Consider the following 16,741-nt stretch of genomic DNA (forward strand, 5'->3'; position numbering starts at 1 on the left):
TAACATAGTTACTACTACGATTCCAAAACAATATAAATGAATATATGCAAAATTTGTACTTTTGTTTAAAAAATGTGTTGGCCATTTTTCCAGTACAGCTCATGAACCTCATGAATTTATTTCGTTTAAAAAAAGTTATCTGTTTCCTACCTCTTTAAATGCAGGAAGTTTTCTTTAAATTAAGTGTGGTATTGGTACTTTATTTGGGTGGTTCTTCCACCTCTGATGTGAATATGAACATAATGCTTGAATTGATTTGAATTTGGGTTATTGTTGCACCACAAGACTCCAGCACTATTTCTAAGTCATCCGTCTCTTTCCCTAAATATTACTGGGCTTCACTAGTGAGTGAGTGTAACATCGGAGCCTGAAATTTGGATAACAAAGTCCCCCCAGCCCGTGGAGGACGAGGAGGTGGATGAAGACGGGGTAGACCCAGCAGTAGGTGGCGCCAAAGCGTCGCAGTCATGCAAATGAACTGTAAAAGCCAAACAGGCTGCGTTAGCTTCACTGTAATGACGTTAACCTCCTGGATGTTTTCTCTTGCCGTTAATGAGTTTGAAAACCGGGGACCGACATCCATGAACCTCTCGGGTCTCTGAAGGATAACCACCCTGACCTCCGCCAAGTCAGCTCAGTGTCCACCCGGCGATCCTGAAGGTATGTTGTTACCGGGACAGCTCGCTGCCTCTAACCGGAGAGACTGCGTAACGTCAAACCGTGATGTTAGCTATTTAGCTAGCGTTAGCATGCAAGGCTACTTAAACGGCAGTTAGTGTCGAACCAACGTCATTGTTTTCCATCAGCGTCCGGGACACAGAGCAGCAGTTAAAGAAGACTTTTAAAGCGAGATGACACGAAGCGATGTGAAGCTTTACTTTCATTCTAAGCTGATTTAAGATGAGTCTAGCTGATTTAGCAAGCTAGCTAGCGTGTTGTCAGGCTAAGGTCAAGAAGCTGGCCAGTCTGACAGCTAACGCTAACTAATATGGTACCCAAGAGTCTATAAACGTGTTATGTGGCGGCCAGCCATACTGCTACCCGTTATCAGCAGCACCGGCTAACGCTATGATCAGGTTAACATTGGAAGATGCGCTGGTCTCGCTTTCAAGATTAAAAGGTGGGTCCGTAAAAGTTTCATTAGCTTGAAGCTAGCTCGGTGTAAATATAATAAAGGTCTCTAATGGAGGTTGGTGTACCTTGGATTCACATGGACTGCCTGGGGTAATGTACTGTTACAAGTTAGTAGTAAGTAGATTGTTATTAGCTGCTGCATGGCATGTTGACAGTGGAGGTTTGGTGGCTTTGACTAGGTTTAATTAGGTAGCTTCTGCTGCACTGGGTGTGATTATGACCATGCTGCTAGTCGTGTTTATTTGTTGTCATACAGCTGCTGCAGGACTGCCCTATCATGCTGCTCTACAAATGACAAAAATATAGTATATAAATAATTACAGTAACAGTAAACAGACTGCCATTCATCAGCTAGGTACCTCTCTGGTTTTACAGATTCATAACTGTCATAGCTGGAGTGACTGGTGGCTTTACGGAGGATGTACAGGGTCTTTTCTCTGTCATCCAAGTCAGCTGGGTTCCCTTGTGATTGATGATAACTATATAACAGTATTGTCAATATTTGAGGGGAGAGAAAAAAAGGTTGCTTCCTTTCTGTCTGCCTGGTTTCTCTCACCATCAGTCGATGTCAAGGGCATGTGTCCAGATCTCCATACTCAAAAGTTTGGTATTGTAATCACTAGAAATGTCTATAGAAATATAGGTTGAGTAGCAGCAGTAATCAGTATGGTAGCTACAGAATTATTACAAGATAAATTAGCCCCAGTTTGTGCCTGTCTTTTTCTAATCCTCAACATTCTGGATATACAATTATTCTGTTTTCTGCAAAATATTTAACCTGTTTCCCAAACTGCAGCACTCTGTCTCCTAATCCAAACAAAGATGGTAGCTGGAAATGACGTACATTCCCACTCAATTTTTGACATCAACCAAAATAAAAAAGTTTGAATTAATTATATTTGACTATATAAATGTTGCTTTATTTTATTTTATATTATCATACACAATGACAAGCATATGCATTTATTTCATCCAGCTACCTGAATTGGAAAATATTGTCGCAGTTTAAGAAATAATCTAAAAATCTTTTTTGTTGTGCATTGAGGATTCTGCATATAACTTCAGAATAGCGGTATGTGTCTTTTCAAAGAAGGCCAAGTTTTTAAGTTATTTAAAATAGATGTAACACAAATGTAATGACAATACATAAAAGGTACAAACTGTTGCAAGGGATATATGTATTCCTATAGAAGATATCAGTGGGTACTGAGCCAGTCAAATGTGGATGTAGAAGTTAAGTCATTGAAATAATTTAATTTGGTGACCAAAAAAATGTGTAAACACTTAAATGTTTAATAAACTGAAAGTCACCAAATCTCCATAGCAAATATTTTAAAATTAAGTCTAGTTTAATGATTTGGTTTAGTGTGTGGAACTAAATTCGCAGGTCCAGGTTTGTGTGAATGTTGGTGGACAGACTTACTAATGACGGAGGTCTGTTGTGACTGTGTCAAAAGAGGGTTTAACTTGAGATTATTATCCTATGTTGACGTCAACAACTCTGGTGTTTGTGTGTGTGAAAGTCTTATCAAGCCTAGTTGCCTGCCTAGCCTGCTGAACATGTCTTAAGATGATGCAAATTTGACAGTTTTGACATCAGGTGTGGGCAGCGCTCGATGTGTATCTGCTTTTTTTTTTTTTTTTTTTTTCTTTTGTGGAAAATTACAGACACCATCATAACCATGTGTCAGAGCTGTGAATAGATGCGGGGTTGGAAAAACATACCTGGTGAGAATATGGAGGCAGCTATTCAGAAACATCAGCTGGACTAGTGTGAGTGTTGTGGTGATTGTTTATGGATTAGGGATGCTCAAATTACACTTGCTCTCTCCTGATTCTGAATCCAGTACCAGAGCCCGAACGATATATCGTCAGGTCGATGTTATCAGCCGATATCCACTTTTTACAGATAAATCATATATTTATCCATATACTGTATATTAGCAGTTAAGTATGTAAATATCCTGCCTCAGAAGATATCTTTGTCCCAAGTGTTTGAGATGACCATATTTGTGGTATAGTATCCTAAAATGTTAGCTTTTTCGGTTGGGCTTTACTCGTTTTCTCTTTGTTTTTCAATTTAATATCTGTATACCTCACAGTGTGGAACTGATTGTGATTTTCTACGTATGCGTAAGGCTAAAACTTCACATCACTTTTTTACTGTTAAAGAGACATTCATACATCTATTTAGACCTGTGCAAATTTTAGTTATGCCGTGCTTGATTGCAGGTGCGGTGTTAGAATTTTATATTAATAGAGATAAAAAACAGCATTTAAAGTGTTTTGGTCACATCTGGCCGATACCTGATCCACTTAATAAGGTCAGTATTTGTGCCGATAATGATCCAGTGTATTAGATTGGTGCGATGGACCAGAAATCAAAACTGTTGGCAGATATTATGAAGACATTTTATTTTCCTTGTATATCCATTTTCTATTCAAGGAACTTACCTCGTCTGCTCCTAAAGATTTCCTTCTCCAAACTCTCAACTTTTTCTCCTGCACTGCTGCGCTCTCTTTCGTGGAATGTAAACAAACGTCGGACAGGCTTGGCATCTGTTCCTATAAGATCATGTACTGTCGCCAAACTATAAATATAAAATTATGTGTGACAATGTTCTGTCGGTATGCTGCAGTATAATTTAGACTTTATTCTGTTGTTTGATAATTTAGCCTTTTCCAGGCAACCAACCAACCAACATCTCGAGCGCTTCTACTCAAAACATTGATTACTCAATGTCTAAAGCAAGAACCTAGGAAATTCTTGCATGTGTCTTTGGTTCGACCGGGATCAAACAAGGACAGGTAGGGTAGCTGGCTAACTTGGGGGCTAAGTCTGGGCTTAAGTCTGGCTTTTTGCTCCCACAAATATGGTAAATCCTGCAGGATCCTAACAAGGTCCAAAAGGCAACATTCACACATGCATAGTAAAGGATTGTAATACAACCAGTGCTCCATGCTGGTTATAAAACAGGGCTTCTAACAAATAGTGATTAGTTACCGTAGCAGTAATCAATACAACTTCCTATTGCATATAAAAGATCAATAAGAATTCTCAGTGTAGACCGTCGTACTCATATTCCATCTGCGCAGCCCTGAGCATGAACGTGAGGTGACTTGATGAATAGAAAGTCTTTATAGAAGAAATCATATGACAGTATCACATAGATGACAAGTATTCCCACCGTGAAGTAATAATCAGCTTTTTAATTGAAAAAAGGAAGATCTGCATGTTGAAAATTAGCCCCCAATTTATTCACTGACATCAGTCACACAGACCTTTCTGCATCATCAGGGGAAATTCTGCTCTAGTAACCTTTTTTTCCCACAGCTGCTTTAGCCTGTTAACATGTTAAACATGTCTACGGTATATACACTCAGTGGCCACTTTATTAGGTACACCTGTAAAATCTAATGCAATCCAATACAACAGCTCAGCCATAAATTCTACCTGTACAAAGATAAAAATTGATTCACACTGTCAGAGAGGTATTAATTTAAGTATATGTTTATGATTGAGGTTTTCTAGTTTGCAGAACTTTATATTGAGAGGTGTTTCTAATGTTTTGCCCAACCCATGTACAAAACACAGTTATAACAGCGCCACGGCTTTGACCAAAACCTTAGAACGTGATTTGAGTATATGAGCGTCATTGACGTGAAAGTCTTATCCACTGACTGACACGTCGTGAGTTTTGGTTGCCGCAGTAACGCCATAGTCTTGGGTTTGTTGTGAGAGAGGAGCCCAGATGGTAGACATGTGTGGTCTTGATGGTTGTTTTGACTGATCTGAGCTTTTGTCTCACTCAGACGATTGTTGATAGGACGGATTGTTCTTGTTGTGTGTGTGTGTGTGGGTGGGTGGGGTGGGTGGGTGTGTGTGTGTGTGTGTTTCACTCAGCAGCTGTTGAGTTCTATCGGGGGACACGGGCAGCAGCTGTGTGTGTGTTTTTATGTTTTTCCCAGTCGTGGTTTGTGTTTTTTGAGACTGACAGATGTGTTTGGGGTTTCTCTCCCACAGGGCTGCATGATACAGAGAAAGAGCTGGATCTCTTTTCCTACACTACTTCCTCCATTCCTTCCCTGCCTCCTCGTGTCTATCATTATGTTTGATTGCTTTGTCTGTCCTTCAATGGCATCTCCTTTCCTTCATTAGTCCTTCTTTTAATTCACTACCTCTTTCTTTCCTTTCATTTCCGCCTGTCCTCCATTACCCCCCCTCCCTCCTTCACTTCCTTTCTTCCCCTGCTTCCTGTTCCTTAATTATCAACTCCTTACTTTCCTTTTACTACCTCCTGTCCTTCCCTCCTTCCTTTATTACTTCCTCCTTTCCTGGACCACCTCCTCTTTTTTTCCTATTCCTCCAGAAAAAGTAGAAACGGAACAGGCACTGGTATTGATTACATAAGTTAAGTATATTGCCTGATTGATTATCTATTACACTTCTAGTTCTCTAATTTTCTTCTCTTCTTCTTTTCTTTTCTGTTTGTGAGTATCCCAGCATAGTTGTGTGTGTGTGTGTGTGTGTGTGTGTGTGTGTGCGTGTGTGTGCGTGCTTTACTTTTGACCTTCATCGTCTGACAGCACACTTAACAGCTCTGTGTGTGTGTGTGTGTCTCAGCAGTAGCTACCTCCAGCCCTTATTTAGCATAATTTAACCTGGTTATGCTTCACTATCCACTCAGCAATAACACACACACAAGCTGCTGAGTTAAGATATCATGATGGGGATGATGATGATGATGATGATGATGATGATGGCGGCGTGTTGGCTCTTGCTCCTGTGTATTGAATTTTGTCAGACTTAAACAGCACAATGCCAGGATTTTAGATTTAGAACAATACCACAAAGAAATTGATGATTGGAACACAACAACAATCATAAATGGCATGTTTTATTATTATATCCAAAAAGTATTTTAAATATTGACATGCATAGCTGGTTTGACAGTTTTTTTTCTTTAAGTAGTTGTATCTTCCATTAAACATCCAGCGTTAACATGCATGTCCAATTTACCTCTGAAATGTCATGATCATGTAGACCTATTTGCTTTGTGTCATCTAACATAAAATGATAAACCACATCAAACCTCCACACGGGCATCAGAAATAGTCCAGGCTGCCTACAAGGGATCCAGTCCTCATCAACACCCATCACTTTCAATAGGCTACAGTGCTAACGGTGAATAATACAGTTAATTGGGAATAGCCCTTACCTTAAAACAGAAGTGATCAATGAGACCTGTTTTTTCCCTGATCTTTGAGTTAAAGTTAGTGAAGTTGCCGCGCTTCGATGGCGATGACAAGAATAGCATGCATCTTTTATTAGAGTTAATTAGTGATGAATCACCCTCATGCATGAATCATACATCAATAGCCTAATTTTACGCATGATCCATGATTATGAAGATACAGAAAAATAGAAACGCATGGCAAAAACAGCATATTTTCATTTCTTTAGAGACCCCCAAAATTTCACAAATTGTGTTTTCAGGTGAGCTCATGTCTTATTAAGGAGAGCCAAGCTCCCCCTGGCTCCCCTGTAGTTCGCACCCTGAGAACAGTACCAGTAAGTATAGTATAGGTATGGGAGTAGTATAAAGTAGTGTGTTTTCCGAATGTGATTGTTACACACATCACTCCTGTGTGTGATATACAGTAATGGCCCATTAGAACAGACAGGAAACACTTTGTATCCATGTTTGTTGAATCTTATGCTTGTGTTTTCTGTTTGGATCCATTTTGTTTTGCTGCTTATCTGGGTCCGGGTTTAGTTATCAGGATGCTAAACAAAGTAGCCCAGACCTCCCTCTGCTTCTCGACTTTGTCCTCCAGCTCCTCCTGGGGGATCCCAAGGTGTTCTTGGGCCAGACGGGATATATTATTCCTTCGTTGTTTCAGTCCACTACAGTGCTACACCGATATGCTTGTCTGTCTCATCTTACCATCACTCATCAATAAGACCCCTAGATATGCCGCAACTAAATGTGGTTCTTTCCCCTTTGGTGACGGTTTGATCTGGCCAACTTATTAATTAAGCAGCAGGCACTGACCTCTCTGATGTAAATTTGGTTAAGCTATGTAGTATGGACCAACACAGATAAATGTTGTCATGCAGCGATGTAGGATAAATGACCTAAGAGGTGGTTGGACAGAAGATCAAGCCTGATAATCAGACTGAATTGCTATTTTGCACCTCATGGTAGCGGTTGCCAGGAGCAGTTAATGATTGTCATACCAATCAAAGAAATATGTTGAGTTATTTCTATAAACCAACTTAACAACAACCTACAGCTACGTAATGTCCATAGCATCCACGCTTGTCACCATTTTTGTGGTCATTTTTCTGTTGTAATTTTTCTGGTTGTGGCACAGGGAGATGACGTCATCATTCTTAATCCCACCTACAAAGCTCTGATTGGTTGGTTCTTTTTTTTTTTACCAGGGAAACAGCCATAAATATATAGATTCACTACCCAGAGTTCCCAGTCTGAGGCCTGTGTGGATTGGAGATGTCTTCCAGTTCAGCTGTTGTGGATGAGTTAATGTGTCCCTGACCATTGTTGTGTCTTGAGTTTGTACCTGTATAACAATGTGGTTGACCTCTGACAGATTATAATCTGATTACCTCAGATGATTTAAATGCAGGTGGAACAGGTGTCTTTGTTGATTGTAAGCACATTTGGTCAACTGTCCGCTGAAGTAAGATGAGTGTCTAACAGGTGAAAGACACCTTTTTTCGGCTGTTGTCGGGTTTGTGTGTTCTCTGCAAGATAGAGCCAAAGATCCTTTGTGAGTGAAGTACCTCCAAGTACTGCGTGTGGACTTTGGAGTGGAGTGTTTTTGTGGTTAATTGTTTTGAACCAGGACCTTCAGTATTTGGATCAAGTAGCTCATAAAAATAAGGTACGTCACGTTTAGTAGTCTACAGCTGTAATCTCAATGTGTCAGATACACATCTGGGTAAATGTAAGTATCGGATCAGGATTAGGGCCAGAAAAACTTGATCAGGACATCCCTACAATAAAGCATTTTAAATTAGGGTTATCCATAAAAATGCACTGAAGAAATTACCCCTTACAAGTGCTTGGTTTAGGATACATTCATAAAAATTGTTTTTATTAGGGTGTGATTTTTGTCTTAAAGTTTTAAAGTATGTAAAAATACTGTGCTATGATTAATATTTTGTGCAACATGGTTATCCACATAAAAAGTAAAAAACTCTTAAAATGGGCTGGAAGCACATCCACATCTCTTTCTCCCTCATTGAGAAATTCTGGATCTCTGAATGCCCTGCCCACTACCGCTGCGCGTTAGGTTGACCGGTGCCGATAGATGAGAGACATACATCCACGGTGAGAGAGCGGTGCTCGTCGAGATGGCTAGCGTTAGAGGAAACATCGGAGAGATTCAGCCATACGTGTTTGAGCCTCAGTCAGACCCAGATGAGGAGTCTGTTGTGCACCGCAGACGTATCAAAATGGTTAGCATCTTGTATTTGTTTATGTTGTTTGTTAGCTTGCAACTGGCAGTGGCTGACACAGCGTTAGTGGTTGTGAAACATACAATAACATCTGCTACGATGTGTGTTCACATTGTTATTACGTAACGTTAGTAGATAGTGGAAGGAAGCTCCAGGGTTCAGTTTACATCCAAAAACTGCACACTCTACCACGTTTGCTGTCAAAACTTTCACTACGCTAACTTAGTGCAATCTCGGCTCTGTACTGACAAGTCCGCTCTGTGCTGGAGGTTTCAGGTTTCTTTGCTGATGGTGTTCTTTGTTGGTGGTCTTTCAAATTTGTGACGTCCCAAATCTAGCTTGCTCCGGATTACGTTTGATTCTCAGATTTTAGGGAAGTGTACAGACATCTCCCCCCTTCAGTAGAGGAATGTGAAAACACCTTTCTAGCGACAAACTTTGCACAAATACAAGTCAGTAAAGACATTTTAGGGGACATAAACATAAGAAAAAGACATTTTTGAGTGGAGGGGACTTTAATGAATTCTTTAAAAACAGTCAATGTTGCATAAATATCCTTAATACCAAAAGAACTTACATCTTTTTGCAAGATATTTATTTGCAAGTAAATGGGTAGGGATGCTAATGCATGGCTAAGACACATCTCGAGTCAGACATTTTTTATTAAAAAATTTGAATAACTAAATTTTGAAGTTTTTGAAATCCTGCAGAATGTTCGACAAGTCTTCTGACAAGCCAGAGTAATATGCAATTTAATGAGCTCTCTTTCCTTTAAACTACTCTACCAGGCTGACAACGTCTAGAAATGAGAAATGTGCTGCAAATCCTCAGTAACCCTTGAAATTCAACCCAGATGCAACTCACTGCCAAACTACGCACTTCTACTCTTAGATATTCCTGGAATTCCTTAATTGGCTCTATCTCTGACTTACTGAAGGGCAGAAGGATTCCCTCTCTCACACACACACGGTCCTTCAGTCAGAAATAGCAGCTTAATCAGTCTGACGGTGTCGTAGAGCTGTAGTGAGCCCACAGCTTTGTGCCAGTGATGGCTGATGATGTAAGCTATGCTCACACAGATCCTCTAAGCTGATTGGCTGGCTGTTCAGGTCATTAACCACACCTGTCAGGACACAGTGGGACGATTAGAGATTGTGTTGTTTGTCTGTTTGTTTGTTTGTTTGGACCATGAGCTCCCGCGCTGCCTCCTACAGTTTGAATCAGAAATGATGATTTCACAGCAGAAATGATGTGAGGGTGGCCGCTGAGCTCAAATTATTCCTGAAGTCAAGTCTGGCATGTTGTGGCCACACTGGCAGGAGGAGGTGGCGGAGGGGGAGCGTGTGCAGGAGATGTCCATTCTTGTTAGACAGCATCTTTGCAGACCTGTAGCCAACACTGCATGGACCAGTACCAGTTCGCACTGATCTATCCGACATCAAATCCACACACAATCATTTTACATACTGCACAAAACAACGCAATACAAAGCAGCCCCCAGCCATAATGCATATATTTTACACGGGGAAACTCAGGTCTCTGGTGATTCGAACACTGAATAAAATCCATGGCAATCATGGTGTGAAATTATTTAATAATCTCTACCATACTATATGTTAGCACTTCTGTTATATTTCTGCCCACAGTAATCGTAGCATGAAAATAATGGCACATCCATAATCCACAGTATGAAGGCTTTTCCTGTGTGTAGGCCTAAATATCATATCATAATAAATTAATATTCAATATCACCCAGCCCTAGGAGACAGGAGGATTGAAAGAGGGGAGGACTTAAAGAGAGGGGATGGGAGGTGAGGGGATTTGGGAGAGGGATGAAGGAAACAGAAGGAGGAGGAGGATAGTATAGGAGAGAGCACGGGGGAGGCAAGTCCTTGACTTTGCCCTCTACCAGCCTATTCCCAGCCCCCTGCATCACACTGCATACAGGAGCTGCCTGCTGGAAACACACACCTGTTGTCTCTGTGCCAGGAATTCACTGGAGACACATATAGATCCACTAACAAAGACAAGACCACCATACAGAGGGGTTACCAAACACCAGCTGTTTACTGAATACCCCAATACCTAACTCTGTGACCACATACTTTTTGATCGGAACCAGGAATAAAACTCAGGTATTTATTATTGGTGAATCAGTCAGTATGATAATATATTGGGTGATATAGCTGAAAAATGTATAATAATGTGATGTACGATAAAATGTTTAATTTCAGTCTATCGATAATTTTTAATGACCTATTTTTAATAAAGACCAGGTGAAAAAAAGGTTCAATTTAACCACTTTACTGTGAATTTCAACAACAATTTCATCTCTGTTTGCACTCATTTTCTCCTCCACGCTGTTTCTGTTGTTGTGTCACATGTCGATGGTACAACCGAGCAACACACCAGTTAAAGGTGGGGGGAATCCAATACCACGATGTAGCGCGAACAACGACACAGCAAGTAATGTAACTAACGTTAGCTAGGTCGTGGGTTAGAAAACTGTCCCTACAGTTCAGAGGACGAGACGGTTTCCCAGAGCCAGCACACCAGCTCCAGACAGCGATACTCATCCTCTGGAGACCATGAATGTCTGCGCAAAATGTCAGGGCCATCCATCTAATAGTTGTTGAGATATTTAATTCTGGACCAAAATGGTGGACTGACAACATTGCCATACCTAGAGTCATGCAGCTAGCATGGTTAAAACATGCTATTTGTTTTGATTACTGTTGCAATGGTTTTAGTGTCTGTAACCGTAGTGTAAATTGTGGTCTAATGTTTTATGCTTTCCAGTATTAGAATATCACTGTAGCTTACTGTATTTTAAAATATTAATTATTATTAGAAGTGGTGTAAATATTTGAGGTTTAGTGTCTTAAATAAAAACAAACTTTGTGGTCAGTACAACAGAAAAAGGAAACTGATGCAATGACAGTCACAATCATTATTTTGCCTTGTAGGACTTCATTATCTATATTTACAAAATTACAGCATATTTATATGAATAATGAGTATTCAAAAGTCATTCTTCCTCTATATCATTTCAAATACTTATTTCTGAATAAATTGCCTTTTTTATAATCTTGATGAATGGTTTGACAGCATTATTTGATACGATACAATAATCATATAGAATTAATTTTGACCTGCTCTATGAGATTTTGAAGTCAAAGTTATGATTATAGCATTTTTAGCAATAGAATATCAACCATTCAAAATTGAAAGTTATTAATTGATCATCTCTTGGCCCATCCTGAATATGTGCGTATTCAGCTGGACCACAGACCACAGAGACAGTGAACGTGTTCATATTTTGAAGTGTTGGATAGACAGTGTGTGTGTGTGTGTGTGTGTGTGTGTGTGTGTGTGTGTGTGTGTGTGTGTGTGTGTGTGTACTGAGTGCAGTGGAATGTTAGAAGTCATGGATCATCAGGGTGATTTCACTGATCCCAGAACAGATGTGACCTGATGTTTGCTGCTAACTTTAGATTTTATTGCTCATGGGAAACACTGTCTACTCTGTGTGTGTGTTTTATGTTCCTATATCCCGGTGGGGACTTGAATGCACACTAACCCGTGGGGACTTGTGTCATCGTGGGGACAAAAATTCAGGTCCCCATATGTAGAGACAGCTTTTTGAGGGTTAAGATTTGGTTTTAGGGTTCAGGTTACAATTAGGTTAAGGTTAGGCATTTAGTTGTGATGGTTAAGGTTAGGGTAAGGGGCTAGGGAAAGCATTATGTCAATGACTGTCCCCCAAGGGGATAGTGAAACAAACGTGTATGTGTGTGTGTGTGTGTGTTTGTTTGTGCGTGCAGGCATGCGTGCATGCTCCAGCCTGCATCTGGGGCTCATGCTTGGTCAAGCTTGGATCGTGACTTGAGATCAGACTGTTTCCATCGTGGCTAAATACGTGCTGTGAGTAGTCGTGATCAGAGTCTGTGGTGTGGGCCCAGTGCGAGTGCGTTTTTGTACAGCAGGAACAGCACAGCATTTCGTAACTTGATGTCATGTTGGAGGTTGAGGTTTTCAGTAAGCGTCTGGTGCCTGCAGCTCTTCATGTAAGCAGCTCACTTCTCTCACGTTCTAAAATAATTATACTGGACCCTGAATAGTTTAGCTTGTTATTTATGGCCAAGATTTTGGTTAAAAACAAGATCTTGTTTTTGTCCTGTCACAAAGCAGCATGCCTCGGCTTTGTGGGTCAATTCATCCCCTTTCTTTTGGATTGTAGGCATTCATTATACACTTATAATATTTCTTCTAGCATTAGCAGAGGCGCGGTTTATTTTAGGCTAGGCGAGAGGCTTCACTGTGCAAAACCCTGAAATTGACACTCATATCAACCACTGAGGGCAGCAAACACGCCTTCAGCAGCTACTTTGTCAGGAGAAGAGAAACTGGTGGATCTGTTTACAGCAAACAAACAGAGGACTGAGAGGATCCATCGCCTCGTGTTGTTTTAATAAATCAGACTGACATCAGTGTTGTCCGAAACAGTAATATTTAACTCCAGAGTTCTCCATTACATGAAATGTGCATCAGTTTTTACCTACAGCATCACATGTCGTACGTGCGTGTTTCATTTCCTGTCAATCCTTTTGTGTGTGGTTTAGAGCTGCAACGATTAGTCAATTAATCGATTAGTCGTTCGAAAGAAACGAGAACGAGAAACTGTCATTTCTGGCAATCTAATAAATTTGGGTTTTGGACTCTTGATCGCACAAAACAAGCAATTTCAATTTTTGTCACTTTGGGCTCTGGGAAATTGTGATGGGCATTTTTCACTTTTTTTATGTTTTATAGCCTATAGCCATTTGATTAATTGAGAAAATAATTGCCGGATTAATCATCAGTGATGAAAATAATCATTAGTTGCAGCTCTAGTGTGGATATGCGATTGAAAGCAATTTATTTCGCAAGGGAAATGTGGACCTCGCCAGTAACAGTGAAAACTACTATATAGAGAGGTAATAACATCCTGCAAATAATGTAGCCTTATTAACCTTCAGGGAAAACAAGCAGAGGCGCTTCATCACACAGCAAAGGCCGCATATTTAATGAGTGAGGAGATTGTTTAAAGGTCATGTAGTAACTAGCTACATTGATAACGAGATGAGATGCGTCAGGGATCTGTCTGATTCAGCTCAGCAGGTGAATGATTAATCAATGACATCGAATGTTCACTTCTCAGTAATTAATCAGAGCAGCAAGTCGCCATGTCAGGAAAAAATAAAACCTTTTGGGGTTTTTACAAATTGTGAAAATTAGAGACAAACATTTTAATCACTCACAGTCAGGTGTGGGTGTATGAGGGGGAAAAACATTGCTGAATTTAGTTTGTTTTACCCGGTAGAGTCTGCATTGAGTTGAAGTTAGTTTAAAGTTTGTATTGACCAACTGGACTCGATAACCGATTTCTTGGGGAAACTCTGCATTTCCAATAGGACTCTTACCACCAGTAAGCACAGGCAACGCCAACGAGGACTGAAATTTTTAAGGATTATAATTTTAAGGACCACATTACATTTTTTGACTACGTGAATTTGACGTAATTTGCATTCCTCAGCTGAGCAGAATTCAAAATAAAGGCCTGTTTTATAACTTTAAATGTTGCATTAACCTGATGTAAAAGATGAGCGAAGTTGCTGTCTTGTGTGTATAAAATGTGCTTGAAAAATGTCTCAGCGTGTCTGAACTGTTGCGTATGGACGCTGTGTCTGGTACTCCATTATCATCAGTGAGCGTCATGCCTCACTACAGCGTTGATACTGACCAGATGATGCCTGCAGAAACACACACACACACACACACACACACACACGAGCAGGCAGTGACATCATTAATGGGCCTGCTCCTCTCTTCCAATCCGCTTCTTTGTTCCCTTATTTCTTCCATTCTTCCTCTCCTCTCTCTTGTCCTTTCTTCTCATGTCTTCAGGCAGACGATGAGTCATTTTGGGGCAGCTTTGAGGTGCATGATGGGATAGGAGGATTGGACCGGAGGTGGTAGAGGGGGATTTGAGAAAAGGCAAGGAGAGAAGAAGAAAATATAGCCAAAAGTATGTGGACACCTGAACATTTCATCCATATGTGATAGCTGAACATGATTCCAAAACCATGGGCATTTATCTGTTGATCGTCATGTTGAAACAGGAAATGGTCTTCACCAAACTGTTGACACAAAGTTGATAAAACACTGTTGTCTAAAATATAATGGTATGTTGTAGCATTAAGATGTATCTTCAGTTGAACTAAAGGGACCAAACCAGGAAAAACAGAGCCAGATCAAAAGTATCTGGACTGTGGTGTCCACATACTTTTGGCCATATACTGTAGTGTATGCGGTATGGGTCTTAGACCACTAAGCCACCAGGACACCCATCAGTGTAAATTGAATTTATGAAGTGTATTTCTGCTTTTGTTAGAGGCGTCTGTTTGTGACATCACTGTTTATATAAAAGCAGTAGTGGACGTTTAGGAGGTTAATGATGAGTAAAACTAAAGTTTAATGCAGACCTGCCCTAGTTTACATTATTACCATGCTTCTCATGGTACTTTCACATGATAACAATATAATACACAACGAATTATAGAATGGACACAGCATTAAACCAGATCGTATCATTTTCTTTTTTCAGGAACCTTGAGTCGACTAATTGGAATATTTTGAAAGACTAGACCATCATCTCTTGCGTGCATTGAATAATTACCCTCACATAGAAATGTATGGGTTGTTTTCCAGATCATATTCACCTGGTTTTTGAAATAAGCATTACATTTGTCTTTAGCTGTTTGATGTGGTAATTGAAAAAAAATCTGGCGTTGTACTCCATTGTTTTCGTCTCCAGCATCATTGTTTCAAATGCTAATCATTTTATAATTGTGGTTTTTATTTCAGATGTTACTCAGCAAGAGATAAGCTTTGATTTCATTCTGTTGCTCAGATTTGTGTGCTGACTGCTTATTGGACAATAAATCCTGAATCACCATATATCCAAATATCCTCAGTGGAGTTTCAAATAATCAGCAGAGAGCTGCGAGGACATCTGGGATCGCTACAACAAAATCACGGACCGTATCTTTAAACAGTTTTTTTTTTTTTTTTGGGAGTAAAGTGTTTTCCAGGAAGTTGAAGGTCCCAGTTGATACAGTAGGATTTTTTTTTTAATTTCTCGATCCTTAAATTGCTTAATACGTTCTCTTGTTTAGGAATGGCTCTCCAAACACAGAGCTTAGTTAAAGTTAAAAGGAGTTAAAATCATTCCCCTGTGGAACCGGACTCCTCCTGTGAATCCTCCACATCATTAGAAGCCAACAGGATCGTGTAGAGGGGAACGTCTTTTCACACCCTGGCAGTGCCGCTGCATCGCCCTGCTCATTGAGCTATGTAGAGAATCAAAATATGTGTGTGTCTGTATTTGTGTACGCTCTGTGTGTGTGTGTGTGAGAGACAGTCTGGTCGAAGCCGACGTGCTGAAACATTTAATGTCAACTGTTTGTGGCGACATGCCCAGAAAATTGTGAGTGTGTTATTTTTCTAAGCTGCCTGGTTCAGACTCCTCTAGATCAAAACTGTTGTAAATGACAATGAGCTGGAGGATAACATAATGTAACATAATGTGTCTGGGATTTTTTCCCCCCCAAAATGTGTCTTCTCTTCAGTTGTGACTTCACTTGTTCCCAACCAGCTCCACCAGTTTAAATCACAGACAAACTCAGCATAAACAATTTGTTTCTGAACATTTTTTTTTTTTTCAACTTAAAATAACTGCACTCATCAATATGTTTATTAACAATGGATCTAATGACTGTGTGTAATGTGTAATGGGCTCACTCAAAGTGACAAACCCACAGAGAAGTATTACCCACTTCATTGTAGAAAAGGTTTCAGTCGTAGTCATCTGGACACTGTTTTCAGAATCAAGACGTTTCCGAAACGTCTAGATGACTACGACTGAAACCTTTTCTACGATAGAACACTCCTGGACGAATGAGGGACTACACCGTATTACCCACTTCAGTTCCCCTCAGCTCTACGGAGCGTTTTAGCTTCTTTCATAGTTTTACAAAGCATTGACTTTTCTGTAAGTGGCCAAAAAATCAGTTAACGTAG

The 16,741-nt window shown here is 40.1% G+C and overlaps 1 protein-coding gene across 1 annotated transcript in view; it reads left to right on the forward strand.

Annotated features, from left to right (window-relative positions):
• The first annotated feature begins 189 nt into the window (after positions 1–189).
• The window catches only part of ip6k1 (inositol hexakisphosphate kinase 1), a 34,182-nt gene continuing 17,630 nt past the window's right edge, over positions 190–16,741 (forward strand). The window contains 1 exon segment of the mRNA XM_044210585.1: positions 190–660. The gene's annotated coding sequence lies outside the window, so the exon portion shown is untranslated.

The sequence above is a fragment of the Siniperca chuatsi genome, linkage group LG2, assembly GCF_020085105.1.
Source record: "Siniperca chuatsi isolate FFG_IHB_CAS linkage group LG2, ASM2008510v1, whole genome shotgun sequence".
Classification (NCBI taxonomy): domain Eukaryota; kingdom Metazoa; phylum Chordata; class Actinopteri; order Centrarchiformes; family Sinipercidae; genus Siniperca; species Siniperca chuatsi.